Consider the following 16613-nt stretch of genomic DNA (forward strand, 5'->3'; position numbering starts at 1 on the left):
TAGGATGTATCAGGTGAGGTATTTCCAGCGGAGACAGAGAAATGTTAGCAACATTATACAAGGCACTCATCTGCAATACTGTGTGCAATTCTGGTCTCCCATGTTTAAGAAAGATTAATTCAAACAGGAACAGGTGCAGAGAAGGGCTACTAGAATGATCCGAGGAATGGAAAACTTACCCTTATAAGAGGATACTCAAAGAGTTTGGCTTGTTTAGCCTAACCAAAAGAAGGCTGACGGGAGACATGATTGCTCTCTATAAAAACAGCATAGGGATAAATATCAGGGAGGAAGAGGAGCTACTTAAGTGCGAATGTTGGCACAAGAACAAATAGATACAAATTTTAGGCTTAACCACCAGAGGAGTGACTTTTTGGAACAGCCTTCCAAGGGGAACATGGGGGGCAAAAAAATCTAACTGGCTTCAAGACTGAGCTTGACTAATTTATGGAGGGAACCGTATGATGAGACTGCCTACAATGGCATGTAGCCAATCTGTGACTGTTAGTAGCAAATATATCCAATGGCCATGATGGGATACTAGATGTGGAGGGCTCTGAGCTATTACAGAGAATTCTTTCCTAGATCTGGTTGGTGGCTCTTGCCCACATGCTCAAGGTCTAACTCATTGCCATATTTGGGATCAGGAAGAAATTTCCCCCTGGGTCGGATTGGCCCTATTACAGAAATGGGTGGGTGAGCTTATGTGGCCTGCAACATGCAGGAGGTCAGACTAGACAGATCATGATGGTCTTCTGACCTTAAAGTCTATGAGCTAGAAGGGAGAACAAATGGCCACGGCCAGCTGTTGGGAAGAATAAAATAGGGAGAGTGGCTAGGTAAGAATATGATCAGGTCTGAAGTAGTAGTATTAGCAGATGGTGAAAAGGGAAATTCTAGAAAAGAAAAATTAAGATGTCTCTGATAAATTTAGAAAAGTTTGTTTAAGGATGCCTTGGAGGGATTATCTAAACCAATACTTCTCAATTGGTGGGTCGTGACCGCAGAGGGATGACTAAAGAAAACGGGGTTGTGAGAAATTGAAAACTTTATAATAATTTAAAGCAAAACTTTAAAAAAAAATCTCACTTGCCCACTCCCCACTTCTCTTTCAAGGTCAAGTATTTTCTGTCAACCTCTCGAAACAAATACACAGACACACAAATAGATTATGTTGGCTCATCATTATCGCTGATATATATTTTACTCCTACTTTTGTGGTAAATGTAAGGAGGGGTATGCCATGAAACACTAATCTAAAACAGGCAGAATATCTCTATATTATGTATTTCTAATGAACAAATCATCATAGAATACAGGTGCCACAAACTCTTCTAAAATGACTCAATCAATAAAACTATCACAGGCAAAAGTACTTGAGATTAAGCATTAAACATGGTCTCTTACAGATTTAATTTCTGTCACTATATATAAAGTATAAATAACAAGAGACCTGTACATTCCAAGTTCCAAATATTTCAATCATTCATTTCACGATTTTTCCAAATTATTTTTTACTTTCTCTGTCATATGTATAACACATAGTGCACTCACACTGCAACATCACCATCACAGGCGACCAAGATTGATCAGTTTTAGGATCCTTGTTTCTGATGCCTGCTGACGAGTCACTTTGTCTATTTTCCTGTGAGACTTCAAAAACAGACTGCAGCTCCAATCATTTTTCTTTTCTCCACACGCAAATGAAGTCCCTGCCACCAAAGAGAACAACCTGTACTACTACCTTTGAGATCTTGTAACTAACCATTCAACTTGATAGCACAAACCAATTGTGTCCTGAGGAGCATGTTTAATGGAGCAATATATTAATTGTTTTTCCACCCTGCCACCTTTTTCAAAATTTAAAAAGGCATCCAACAAAAAGTATGCAGTATTCATTTTGTCTTCTGACATTACTCTAATTAATCATTTTAATCACATAATAAACTATACTAATTTAGAGTTTGCTACCTTGTGCCCACCAAAAAACCAGACACAGCCTTTGCTTGTTTGAACCTTGCGTCTTCCTGACCTCAGTGCTGCCACTGATCTTGACATTACCTCTTGGTCACCTGGCACATTTAAAGTCTTCAGGAATCTAGTTCTCCTCATCCCAAAGTCAACCACTCCTTTTTGAGACTGGCAATGAATATTCCTTTGCTATTGATCCTCTCCTTTATGGGGTCTTCAACAATTAAATCCATAATTAGCTCCATATTCTCTATTTATCTAATCTCTATAAATCCTTCTTATCTCATTTAACTTCCAGATGTTGGTAAACAAAAAACATTTCTACGGTTAAAGAAGGAACAAATTTCACGTTTAAATTCTCATCTAATAAAACAGACACTAATGTGAACTTCATATTTTCTTTATAGGTACACAGTATAATAAATGCACAAATTTCCAACAAGTTACCAAGTCTAAGATTCTGTAAAATCAATTGTTCCCTGAATGACTGCTCATATCCCTCTCAGCATGAATTCTTGCCTTATTAAGAACCAGGAATTTTCTTCCTAAATGCACACCACATTATACAGAATCTGGTTAGATGAAGCAGAAACAAATTCACATTTCCAAATCCTTATTCAAATTCTTTGGTCTAGAAATCACATTTTCTGATACTCTGGAGACATTCCATTGAGTAATTCTCCCAGTCAAATTCTTACTAACAAGTCTCTCACGTACCATTGCTTTTTTGCTTTTGTTTTAAAAAAGGATCCCCAGTAATTTCACAGTACAATGAGACAATCGTTACTTAATCTCTATTCTTCTCCATATTCCCTATTAAAAATTATAGAAGCATATGTTCTGTAGGGTTACATTACTGTTTTCAACCATTTACTTGTAATAAATAAACAGCAACTACTAAATAATGTTAATGTTCTGTCTTAAAACAACAAAAGCAATAGCATTCAGAGTTAAGATTTATACGCTATAATAAGTTCATCTCTTATAGGAATATATTCACGGTTCCTCAGAATAAAGCGTGGCCTTGATCATGCAACCACGGACTTGGGGGCTACTCACTTGAGTAAAATTTAGCATTTGCTCATGTGACTACAGGATCAAGACGTATGATCCTCACACACAACATATGCTGCAATATCAAGACAAAAACCAAGACATTGTGTCAATTTTAACCGTGAGGTGAAATCTTGGCCCCACTGCAGCCAATGGGAGTTTTGGCTTTCCTACCATTGGTTTAAATCAGCAGTTCTCAGACTGTGGGTTGGGACCCCAAAGTGGGACCCCATTTTAAAGGGGTTGCTAGGGCTGACTTAGACTTGCTGTGGCCCAGGGACAAAGCCAAAGCCCAAGGACTTCGACCCTGGGCAGCAGGGCTCAAGTAACAGGCCTCCTGCCTGGGCTGAAGCCCTTGGGCTTGGATTTTGTCCCCCAACCCTGCCCAGGGCAGTAGGGCTTTGGCTCCACCACCCCCTCCCGCATCTAGGGCAGCAGGGCTTGGGCAGGCCCAGGCTTCAGTCCCCCCTCCTGGGGTCATCTAGTAATTTTTGTTGTCAGAAGTGGGGGTCACAGTGGAATGAAGTTTGAAAACGCCTGGTTTAAACTGATCCTTATTAGTATTTAAAAATGTTCTTGCATTTTAGCCTTTTTATTAAATTAGTAAATAAACTGTGAAACACTTATGTATTGGTAGCTCTGAACATCACAAGTATCCATAGTTTTAATAAAGAATTTGGAAAAAAGAACTGCAGCACAGTAAAAAATGATTTATTGTACCATGAAATTACAGAGTATTTATTTTTTTAAAGAAAGGACAACCGATAGCCCCAAAAGACAGGGACTCTAAAAGTAAATAGCCATACTGTACATCTTTCTCACTCCTGAAAATCAAGAAAGAACAAATAAATGAACAAACAAATGTTTTGGTTAACTCAAGTTCACACATACTTATGAACTAGATGTGAACTGGAAGTGCATTCTGCGTATTCATATGCAAATACTCATCCCAAATGTATCACTTTGCTTCTAGCATTACCATTCTAAGAAATAATGGCTATTTTAATGGGAATCAGCTCAGCAGCCATGGAACACGTTTCTTTTGACATCTAATAGGAAGAAAAGTGTTTCATGGCTGCTGAGCTGACACCCATTAAACAAGCTATTATTTCTTAAAATGGTAGTGCTAGAAAGAGAAAGATACATAGCAAAGCAACTAATCTAGTACAAGTAGAGGACACAAAGTAGGGAGGGGGGAAAATTTTGATGTAAGAAACTTATTAAAATTTGACTCATGTACCATGCAGTGAAGTCTACACCAGGGGTAGGCAACCTATGGCACATGTGCCAAAGGCAGCACACAAGCTGATTTTCAGTTGCACTCACACTACCCGGTGCTGGGTCCTGGCCACCAGACTGGGGGGCTCTGCATTTTAGTTAAATTTTAAATGAAGTTTCTTAAACATTTTAAAAACCTTATTTACTTTATATACAACAATAGTTTAGTTATATATTATAGACTTATAGAAAGAGACCTTCTAAAACATTAAAATGTATTACTGGCACGTGAAAGCTTAAATTAGAGTGAATAAATGAAGACTCGGCACACCACTTCTGAAAGGTTGCCGACCCCTGCTCTACATAATCAAAATTACAAAAATGCAATTTCTAGATCAAAGAATTTGAAAATGTAACCAACTAGATCAGTAGTGGGCAACCCTGTGGCTCGTCAGGGTAATCCACTGGCAAGCCACAAGACAGTGTTTACATTGACCATCTGCAGGCACGGCCACCTGCAGCTTCCATTGGCCGCGGTTCACCATTCCTGGCCAATGGGAGCTGCATTTCATGCCCACCACTGAAACAGATCCTATGATAATAACTGCTAAATTGTCCAAAGTGGAACTCTTCAAAATGTCTTTTATTGTGATGGTGTAACGGGGTCGGCACCCAACTCTCGCAAGCGCCCCCTCTGGCTGGGTGTATCTGCGTTCTTTCCGTTCCAGTGACCCCTTTAGATGGTTTTCAGGCGGGTTTTTTTTAGCAACTCAGCCCTCCAGCTGAGTCACACACACTGTCTGCATATGAGCCAGAACAGATCCCTTCTGGGGCTATACAGTCCACCAAGACCTATCTCGGTGTCTTTCTGGTGGTGTCTCTCTAGCCCACCCTAGACTCAGTCTTTAACTAGTCCCAGCCCCGGTATGGGGCCATATCCCCAGGGCTTCTTCCCTGGAGACACTATCTTCCTGCAGCCCTTCCCTGGCTCCGTCCCTACTCAGTCCCCGCAACCAGCCTGGAGCTCATTCATTGCTCCCCCAGTCCCTGCTAGAACACTGTCTTTGGCTTAGTCCTAGCAGCCAGCCAGGAGCCCCTCTTTGGTTCTGCTGCTCTTCCAGCCAGCCAGGCATGCAGTCCTTTCTTCTCCAGCTCCAAACAACAATCAATTTGCGCTCTGTTTTGCAGCATCTTTTTATATGGCTCTCCTGGTCCCTGTTGGCCATCCAGCAGCCCCTCTGATTGGTTGCCTCCTCAAAACCATTCTAGGTCACTTGGAGGACCTCTCCACTGCTCCTTTCCTGGGATGGGTGTGGCAGAACCCTGACCCTCCAATAGGGGGCCTTTGGGCCTAGTCCACCCCATCACAGATGGCACCAAAGAAGATGTGACAAAAGGTGAGCATGCCTCTAGTTTCTTTCATTCTAATTATTACTATACAGCCATAAGAAGAAAAACAAAACCCAAAACGCTCACACACACAAAACCATTTGGTGTGACTGACTATCTCTTTTCAGGAAAGACTCAAAATCCATGCTTTGGCAAGTCAGTGTAAAGGCACAACTGTGGAAAACAACTTTCACAGTGTCCATCCCCAATGATTATCTCTGGCAAATGAATATGTCTTTGGTAGCCATCGTTAACCCACAAAATTGTTGTTTTAAAAAGTCCCCTAAAATGAAAACCAAACTATAGCAGTTTGGCTTTCTTGAATAACTGCTTAAATGTCAATTAAAAAATTCTTTGTGACTATTGCTTGCCAATAATTGTGAACTCCAGGGAAATTTCAGTAACTGTCTATTGCTTAATGGGATTGTTCACTTACATTTTTTTAAAAAAAAAATATAGACAGAGAAATATATATACAGTGAGAGAAGAGAAAAAATATAACAAAGGAAAAACAATTTTTCACTAAAAATTACTTAACAGTGGGATACATCTGGAAATACACCTCTACCCCGATGTAACGTGATCAGATATAACATGAAATCGGATATAACGCGGTAAAGCAGCGCTCCGGGGGCGGGGCTGCGCGCTCCAGTGGATCAAAGCAAGTTCGATATAACACAGTTTCACCTATAACGCGGTAAGATTTTTTGGCTCCTGAGGAAAGCATTATATCGGGGTAGAGGTGTATGTATTAGTAGTAATAGTGATGTCCAGGTATATAATACTCTGGGATGAAAGTGTCTTTTACTAATATTAAGTAAGTGTCAAAAGTTATTAAAATGATTCTACCTTTTCCTTGAATTTTCTACACTACTGTAGATAAGATACTGTAAGATTAACCCTAATATCACAAATACATTGGCTGGTTTCAATTATGAGTGAGTTGGTTACTTATTAATACCAAACACTTTTTTCGCAGCAGAAGAATCTGTTTACAGAGGAATAGACATTAGCAATAATATACACTAGCATGAATGCACAGTATCTGCCATTCACTAAATACTATAATGCAAAGGAATTGTGTTAGACAAAAGAAAAAAGGCATGCCTAAATGATAGATATATTTTATAGTTATAAATATTTGAAACCAATACTGCTACCAGTATGAGCCCAAGAAAAGATCAGTATATTTGTGAGTGAGTACCTTTACAAGACATTACTATAATCACTATTTGTTAGAATCCTTATAGTATGCAGGCTTTTTAATGCTTTCTTTCTTCTCTATTTAGAAAATGAATATTTTACTGCAGCTTTGCTATTCAGACACAGAAAGTGCTCCAGCATAGAATCAGAAAATTATGAAATAAGATTACTACTTTTTTGTATGACTAAGAGAAATAATGTGATTCTTTCCAACTGGTCAAATCAGTATATGTAGATTGCATTGTCTATAATTTAAAAACTGTAAAAAAAATATACAAAACAAATTTCAAGGATTATATATTAATATTGTATAATGCAATCTATTATGCTACAGCATTTTTGAAATACTGTCACAAAAATTTAACAACCAGCATAAATTCTATTCCCCTACCCTTTATCATGATGACAGATACTAATCATAAAACAAATATACTTTTACCTAGCATCAACAACAACAACAGAAGCTTCCACATGGTGAATGGACAAGTAGAATTTTGCAAGGCAGTGCTACAGTACTTCTAATTTAAAAAAAACCCTAACGGTTTCTTTATACCAGATCAGACCATCTTTCTAACCCAGTTTCTTCTCTGACAGTAGCCAGTACCAGATGTTTCAGAGGAAGGAGCAAGAAACCGTGTAGTGGACAATTCTGAAATAACCTGCCCAAGGGGATATTTCTTCTTATGTCCTGCCAATTAGTGGTTGGCTTATGACCTATATATTTTTTGTATCCCAACTACTTTAACAAGATGTCCTCATTATCCATAAAAATATCTCATTCTTTTTTGAACTCAACAATTTTTCGTGACCTTATGGCAATGCATTCCACAAGTTAATTATGCTTTGTGTAAAAAAAATACCATTTGAATCAATTTTAAATTTCTTGCTTTTCAGTTTTATTGGATGTACCTTTCTTCTTGGTAAAAGGTAAACAAGAATGCTCACTTTACTCTCATTATGCTGTTCATTATTTTGCATACCTCTTTCATAAATTGTATTACTCATCCACTCTCCAAATGAAACAGTTCCAATGTTTCTGATCTCCCTTCATAAAGAAGTCTCTCCATGCCTCTAATTACTTTCATTGCTCTTCTCTGGACTAAGTGGTTAAAGTTCATTTAATTTGGCAACATATACGGTCCCACTGCTCATCTGTAAACACTGAAATTGATCTGGCACCTCCTTCCCAAACAACAGAAGCCTTAGTAGGCAAATTGGGTCATCACCCCACTGTTAACATTTTGCTATGTTGAAAATTGACCATTTATTCCTATTATTTCAATTCCTTTCTACTTCTTTTTTTCTTTCTTTTTATCTGTTTTATGGCATTTCTCCCTTTACATGGTCAGAATTCTGCTTGAGGTAGGTTGTTGGGGGGGGGTTGTTGTTTTGGGGATTTTTTGGTTGGGAAGGGTTGAGAGGAGCTTAGGAATTAAAATTGTTCAAATTGTGAGTGTTACTTATGGTTTAAAAAAATCAAAACAAAACAAAAAACTCATCTGCTGTTCTTTGTGCATGATGATATGCAATTCAGAGTAAGACACAGTTGTGTTAAGTATCAGCATAATGACTAAAGTGATACGGTTTAGAACTGCAAATGATATACATATATCCTTAATCACATAAAACAAACAGATGAGAAATAGCATCAGATGAAGGAAATAAATCATGTAAGAAATTCTCGTGAGAAAACAATCCACTTGCTTCCATAATATCCATTATTACCAACAGCCTCACCAATTACAAGAACGAATTATGACCCCAGTTTACAGCTGCCATATTTTGATTAGTCCAAAATAGGAATACACATTTTCATTTATAATTGTTCTTAAACCTCATCTAGATGAGCTACTTTCAAGTTTGCTACTTTAGAAGTGCTTTTTGAAACAGCCACCTTTGTTACAGGCTTTTAAAATGGCCAAATTCATCTCCAGTGTAATGAATTTGGCCGTGGCGGATTTAGAGTTAGTTGGGCCTTCATTTTTGGGGCCCCCCACAGGACCCAGCCAAGAAAAAGAACATTCTCTCTTATCTCCTCTACCCCCATCCCCATTTTTCCTTCTTTTTTTCTTCATCCTCCTCCTATACTATAAGCAATAGGAAGTAAATGAAAATAAAGTGAGGTACCTTGATTGTTTTTGTAGTCTAACTTTTTTTTCACAGACCACTTGAAAAGTGCTGAGGGTCTCGGCAGATCACTTAATGATCTTTCCAAATATTGTTTGTATCGTTAGCTAACTATTGTAAAGTGCCTGGGATAAGAGTGCTTTATTAAAAAAAAAACATAATAACCTCTCCTCGGTCCACCTGAATGGAGTTCTGAGACCACAGTTTGAGAACTTCTGGTCTAGATGAAAGCTTGTATTTGCATTACGCTAACATGAAAAATGTGTAAAAATAAAAAGTATAAATGATGCATGAATGGAAAAATAAAAGTTAACTTCCTCTGAAGAAACTTATTCAATTTGAAAAAAAAATTTATTCAGATAGCTTTTTTCTATACTTTTTCTTTACAAAATCATCAATTAAGTCACGTACAAGTCTATACAAATCAACTAGTGATCTTGAAGCACAAACCTCATCATTTTCGATGAAATGTTTCACTTCATCTTCAAAAAGATTTATGTCTATGCCCATTCAGTAGAATTCACTTAATTTCTTACTGTAGTGTCTTTTAGCATTTTCGTCCATACTTCTGTCAAAAAACACGCAAAATAAATCAACAGTTTTCTTTAGAGATTCACCTCTACTCTGCAACTGCACTATTATTGTGTCACAAATAACATTAACTGTCTCAACCATGATCTTCTTTTTCCCTTTTAAATTGATTTCATTGTGTCTCGTTTCATCGAAAAATAACTTCCTGGTGTTTTTATGCTTCTCAACAGCTATATCAGAGGAACCTATAGTTTCTGTTCATGTTAGTGCCTCTGCTTTCACCGAGCTATAGTCATTTTGAACTTCTATGACAAAACTTGTAACCAAGGCTAACACTTGTGCAGCATTCAACAAGTTTGTATCAACCTTTTGCAGCGATTTGCTGATGGCATTAATTCTTTGAAGTAAATGGTTCCACAAAAAGGTAAAAACAGCAATATTGTACTGTTCAAACTTTTCTGCTAAGGATTTTGCTTCAGTTTTCACATGTGGTTTTTCAAAATTTGATGTGGCCCTGTGCTGGCTGACCCGGAGAAGCAGGCAGAGACCAGTGTGGGCTGAACACACACCGGAAGGTGAGGGGGGAGTATGGTTCCATCGGCAGCCACCTGGACGCCCTGCAACTTCTGCGTGCTCATCTCTGCTCGCCTATCCCGGCCAGCGCCCCTTCCTGTGGGCTCTGCACCAGCTCCTACGGCCAGCCCCATCCCCTGGATGCCCCCGCCACCCTCATGTTCTGAGCCCAGCGGCTGCTCACCAGGCAGCGGCGAGTGGTGCCAAGGCAGGCCAGAGGTCTCAGGAGGAGCAGGGGGCACACAGGCAGCTGGTGGCCGGAGAGAAGTGATTTGTGTCAAGCTGCATTTGGATGAAAATTGGAGCTCAATTAAAAATACATAAGACAACATTTAAAATTTGTTTTTTATTAGTTAAATAAAACTACTTTCAATATTCTGGATACAAAAGAAAAAAAAAGAAGTTTATCAAAACATGTTTTGTATTTAAAACTAATTGATTTATTAAATAAAAGATTTATTATCTATAATTAGCAACTATGACTGGTCACCACATCCTTCAAGATTTTAGAATTAGTAGATTTCATCCTATCACACCTAATTTTTATTCATAGATTGGAAGAAGAAAACAAGCTTTCGTGCTTTTTAGCTCCTAATTACTTTCTCAACTTTGAATGAGCTAGTCATTGAACAAAACTAGTTGGATAAATTGAAATGAGAAATATATTCTCTCTGCTCCTGCAGAAGAGATCACTACTGCCGAAAGCTGGGTTAGCACGTCAGCAAACTCTATTTCCATGTGCATAGCAAGCAACTTCAACCAGTTGAGTGGTCTGATTTTCTTTAAAACTTCAGCAGCAAACAGGTACTGTTTGGGTTTTATTTTATTTAAATTATTTTAATATTTTAGTAAGTTTAGGGCTTAATGTAGGTTGTCATAGTAATTTTTTTAAAAAAATTAAACATATTTATTTTAAATTTTATAAAAGCTACCAATTTTTATATATATATATATATATATTTTACTATTTTAAAAAAATCAATTTTTATCCACTCAGGAAAAAGCCATGTAGCTCCTACAAACACCAATAGGTGCTGCTGGGTCAGGAAGAAGGAAAAGGGGGAATCATGTACCTTTACTCACTTCCTCCCACAGGGATACCATCAAGGACCTGGGACTTGAAATGGGAAGAAAAGGGTGGAACAAACCCCATGTCCTTCTTCGTCCCTGAGTCCCCTCTTAGCCCCTAAACAGAAGAAGAGAAAGGGGTGAAGAGAATACTGGACTGAATTTCTATAGCAAGATGCCTTGATTTCTGTTACACACCAACAATTTATTATGCAATAAATTGGAAATTCTAGGGTAGCTAGAAATGGTTGGAGAAGCATTGAAATACAGTGATTGTTATTGAATTGAACACAGTATTACATGTAATCAAGGACTGCCATGCGATATTGGATATTATTAATATTTCTATTTAAGTCAATAGAATACTTCTGTATTTCAATGCTTTTCATCCTACTGTAGAATTGCTAGTTTGCTACAAAAATCAAAGTCCCAATGAGCTGTTACAATCGTGTAGTCTAATCTCCTGTGTATCACAGACCACAGTACTTCGTCCACTGAACCCAACTTGTGAGAGTGTCTCTTTTAGAAAGGTTTCAGAGTAACAGCCGTGTTAGTCTGTATTCGCAAAAAGAAAAGGAGTACTTGTGGCACCTTAGAGACTAACCAATTTATTTGAGCATAAGCTTTCGTGAGCTACAGCATCCGATGAAGTGAGCTGTAGCTCACGAAAGCTTATGCTCAAATAAATTGGTTAGTCTCTAAGGTGCCACAAGTACTCCTTTTCTTTTAGAAAGAAATCCAGTCATGGGCAGTGGGTATCATAGGCTAGGGAACGCAGAGACTCCCCAAACAGCCTGTAATGGCCCCGCCCACGCACAACCTACCCAATTCTCCGGGGCTCGGACTGGGGGCACTGCAGCCATGCTGCCCACCCGGCACTCAGGCTGGGAGTGCTGATGCCGCACTGCCCACACAACACTCCGGGGCTGGGGACGCTGGGGCTGCTCACCTGGCACTCCAGGGCTGGGGGTGCTCAGACAGCCGGGGCTGCGGTGGGAAAGCCGGAGGCCACAATGGGGGTGCTCTGGGCACTGGTGGGGGACATGGGGGAAAAGGGTAGGAGTAGGGGTGGGGTCTTGGGCAGAAAGGGAGAGGCTGGGGGCCTAGCTTCCCCCAAAGGCTGGCTCACCCGCTGCCCATGAATCCAGTCTTGATTTAAAGACTTCAATGATGGAAAATCTACCAAAGTTCAAGAACAACACATAATTTAGGTTCAAACTGCTGCTAAAAATGTAGGATTCATGTTGTAGGCTCAGTCTATTGGTACATTTTTTTATAATTCAATAAAAGCTGAAGGCAAACTAACCTCCAACCAATATCTCTGTTGTTATCTGAGACTTGAAACTTGGCAGAAGCTCTTTTGTTAAATACATTTGAAAAAGAAAGATAGCATCTTGTGAGGAGAACAACTTGAGATCTGTATATAGAAAGGGACACTTAGAGAAAAAGGAATGATCGAAAACTTAATCCAGATTTCAACAAGTTTGAATTATTATTTTTTTAAAGTATTACCTCCCCCAGGTATAAAGAACAGATTTTTTTATTTTTATAATGTGTTGATTCATGCCATAGACACTGATCTTTTCCTATGCTTTCTCTGTGCTTTGCAGACACTACTTAGTTTATTGAACAAGCTCATAGACTACCATTACTAAATAGAAATCTACTTGAAAAACTGGCTAACAGAATGAAGGACATTCATTATCACGAGAGATTCCTCTGTTGATTTCTACCAGACAAATTTTGCTGTCTGTTGACATTGCAGAAGCAACACATTAATTTTACTTTCAATGCTGTTTTTATCCAAGACAGCTTTGTTAAAAGAAAACTTGCACTTGGCAAAAAACATTTACACTTCTAAGGTAATAAAATAATCAGAACGTTATTTTGGTATGTACAACAAACCTATATTTTTTAGGGTGTCTGTCTCTCTTTTTTGTACCCTTCACCTGAATCCTTGCTCCTCCTGTTAAGCATTTTAAACTCATTTAGCTGGAAGTCCAAATTTACGATCATCCCATTAAGTATGTTACTAAGTAAAGAGTACAGCAGTAACTATAAACAGTAGACTTGGTTGGGAGCCAGTTTTGTAAGCTCAGAGTAGATCAGTACATTTTAAACCCTCACATCATTAGAAAAGAAAGTAGCCTTGCCAATTGCAGCAAAGCCAGCTTGGTTTTCTTTCATGTGTTCCTCTGCAAAGAGAGAGAGTTATTGATATCCACTAAATTTCTATCACTTGTATTTCTACATTAACAGATGAACTACAGTTAACTATGAATAAACTGTTTTTATTTATTTCATGTTTTAAACGCTTTTTAATCATTAAATCTAATCAGATTTCTCCATCTAATCAGATTTTTGAAAAATAGCCAGTAAATCCATTAGTGCCCTAAAACTGAACTTTATTTCATGAATACTGGTATTAACTTTACTATATTGGTGTTTTTGTTACCTCCCTTTCATTTTCTTGATATTATGTTGAAAGACTCTGCAGCCTGATCCTCATACTAATTCAAAGCCAGAACAATGTGTACCTGAGAATAGTGAACTACATTACATATTACATAAACTGAATGGCAGAACCATGATGACGTAGCCATGCCAGCATGTTGCACTGCCCTGTAGAAGAGACCCACCTTAGACAAATGAGCTCCGACGTAAAAAGAAAAACAGTCTCTGGTAATGTAGACCCATAAACCTTCATTATCCATAGTTTAGCACTGATCACATGGAGAGCTTATTATTTGCTCTGTTCCCTGGAGAACCAGAGTAGATGTTAGGGGGTAGGGTGCTATCGGCAAGAAAACTGAGATTTCCTGCAGTCACTGCCTTGAGGTATATCCCTATTACAACCAAGAGAAACAATGCCACAGCAGCAAATGAAAAAATAGTTCCTCTGAGAAGTTTACAAATTCAGCTGAAAAATTCAGCATCAAGGTATATTTGTTCCTGGAAACATGACAACTAACAAGTTTGTTACAGGAAACAAAACACTGACAGTACCAGCTGCTGTAAGTCAGCTGGTTTGATTGCTTGTTTGCTCATTGTCTGGCTATGCCGAAAGAATGACAGGAGACATTAGATATGCGTTTAATCAGGCCACAACTTTATTATTAGACAGATGTCTGGGACTAACCCGATGGATAAAATGTGTGCAGTGCAGGTGCAAAATTTATGTCCCTCCAGCAGATTCCCTGCCGGGACCTTACCAATTCCAGACAATTTGGGGTGGGAGGGCTTCCACAGCTCCCCCACTATTTATCCAGGTCCTGCCAGCAATTCTCTTGCTGGGATCTTACCAATTCCAGGGGGGTGGAGAGGCTTTCACCACTTTTCATTCAGGTCCCTCCAGCAATTCCCTTGCCGGGACCACACCACCTCGTAGGAGGGGTTAAGGTGGACTATAACGATGGGAGGGGGTTGGCTCCCTGCTGTACCAATCGTAGGAGTCCCCAGCTGCCCCCGGCTTGCTCGATTACCAAGCACCTCTCCTTAATTCCTTTTCCAAGCCATTTTTTCATTCTTTTGTGCCTTAATTTATGGAGTACCTGCACTGAACATCCGCTATACACTTAAATGAAGAGTTGCAACATATGGCCTACCGCCCATCATGCTATGCATGAACAGAGCCTACCTGAACCTGCTGTAAGGAAGGCGAAAAAACCCCCACTGTACCTGGCCAAAGAGGGGAGGGACCAGGCCCAGCTGACCTTTGCAAACCCCTCATTCTTAGGTGGTGAGTTATCCACCACGCTGACTGCTTTCTCAGCAGCCCTACATTTCCCCTTCTCCCCCAAGCCAGAAAGCATTGCCTTCTTCTCCCGGCCAGCCAGCCAAACTCCTCCCTGCTTAAGTGCAGGGTGGCGATTGCCAAAAACATTCTAACTTTTCACAATGATACAGTAGCACCAACATTCTGCAGCCTTTACGCTTACATATAAGAAAAAGGATTTTAAAAACAAGAAGTAGACCTGCAACAATCAGGAGATCACCAAAAAAAAAAAAAGGCTCAAATGATGATGATAATACTCGTGGTTTCTCTCGACTGTCAAGTGGCAACCAACTGATGGCCAATTCTATGGATACCATACCCTCTCTGTCATCGTGTCATTTTTCTATCATAACGAAGCACTGCTGATATGATATTTGTTTCTTCATATCTGCAAGAAGAGTCCAGTGAACAAAAACACAGACAGAGTCGCAACTGACTAGATAAAAAATTTTGAAACTATCAGCTCTTCCTGGAGGTGCCTTGAAAAATTATGCCCTCAGATAAAATGATCTATATTATCCAAAAACTCTGGTGAATGCATGGATGAGCCTGTACAGGGAAAATAATGTGACCCTCCTGGTATTATAAGTTATTTGGACTTTTCTTTAAAGTAAGGTTAGATAAAGCAACTCATGACCTATCACTGAAACTGAAGTTTAAAATCCACTCAGGCAGATTTTTTAATACATCTCATTTAAGTGCATTAACAGAGGTGTCAGAAGCACTTATTAAAGGAAAAGCCCTTTGTGAATAACTGTGTGCTCAAAGAACGACCTGCCGATAATGACATCCTGTTTTGCAGCTGCTCTTGTAAACTGTGGCATTAAAATTTGCATTTCATAGATTGAGGTTATGTACCAACCAGCACCAAACAAAAACATATTGTGTGTTGAAACAGACCTAAGCATTATTAGCACACTGTTAAACAAAGTGACAAAGTTTACCTACCTTACATTTGTCATAATTGTGATACCTTTTTGCAAAAAGGTTGCCCTGCATTTGTTGAGTTGCACACTCATGGGTGGAAGCAACATGGTTTTTGTCCTTCCACATACACACATAGCAACATAACAATCACAATAGAAATTTTTTCCATAATATTATATTGTATGACCCAGAGATATAGACTTACCACTAACTGAATCTCAAAGTGTCAGAACACTTTCATGAGAAATGTCTTTGGTCACTCTTGGGTATGTAATGACAAGATGAACAGCACTGAACTGAAGCATGTTGGTCTCAGTGCCATGTAGGCAACACTCATAAATATGAACATTGGTCCAGAACACTAAGTAAGATTTAGAAAGGTATTTAGACAGATAAGGACCTACTGGGATTTTCAAAAGTATCTAAGTTGGTTAGATGTCTAACTTCCATTGAGTTCAGTGGGTTGGGAGGTAGATGCCACAATTGCTTAGGCATTTTCATAAATCCTAATAGGTCTCTATCTGCACCTTTAGGGACCTAAGTAGCTTTGTAAATCTGGCCCATCTTTAATTTGTTCTCTAGTTGATTTTAAAACATGAGTTAAAAGTAGTTTCAGGTACTATATTTGCTTGAGTCCTACTGCCAGTAATCCTGTTTTGTTTTCTTTTTTAAATGCTTCCTCTACTGTTCCTGTGAAAAAGACCCAGAGATGGTGTAGTCCACCATAGAGGGTAGCAGCGTCTAGTGTTCAGCCCGCTCTGCCACCTGGCTTGGCCCT

At 39.0% G+C, this 16613-nt stretch overlaps 1 protein-coding gene across 8 annotated transcripts in view; it reads right to left on the reverse strand.

Annotated features, from left to right (window-relative positions):
• The window catches only part of IMMP2L (inner mitochondrial membrane peptidase subunit 2), an 835235-nt gene that overhangs the window by 452776 nt on the left and 365846 nt on the right, over positions 1-16613 (reverse strand). The window contains exons 4-6 of one of the 8 annotated variants that reach the window (XR_007354631.2): positions 11139-11251; positions 10250-10347; positions 9412-9529 (exon numbers count right to left, since the gene is read on the reverse strand). The exons of 6 other annotated variants lie outside the window; for them this stretch is intronic. The gene's annotated coding sequence lies outside the window, so the exon portion shown is untranslated. The remainder of the gene's footprint in view (positions 1-9411; positions 9530-10249; positions 10348-11138; positions 11252-16613) is intronic. One more of the 8 variants, XR_007354633.2, reaches the window with a different exon arrangement.

This window comes from Caretta caretta, chromosome 1 (genome assembly GCF_965140235.1).
Source record: "Caretta caretta isolate rCarCar2 chromosome 1, rCarCar1.hap1, whole genome shotgun sequence".
Lineage (NCBI taxonomy): Eukaryota > Metazoa > Chordata > Testudines > Cheloniidae > Caretta > Caretta caretta.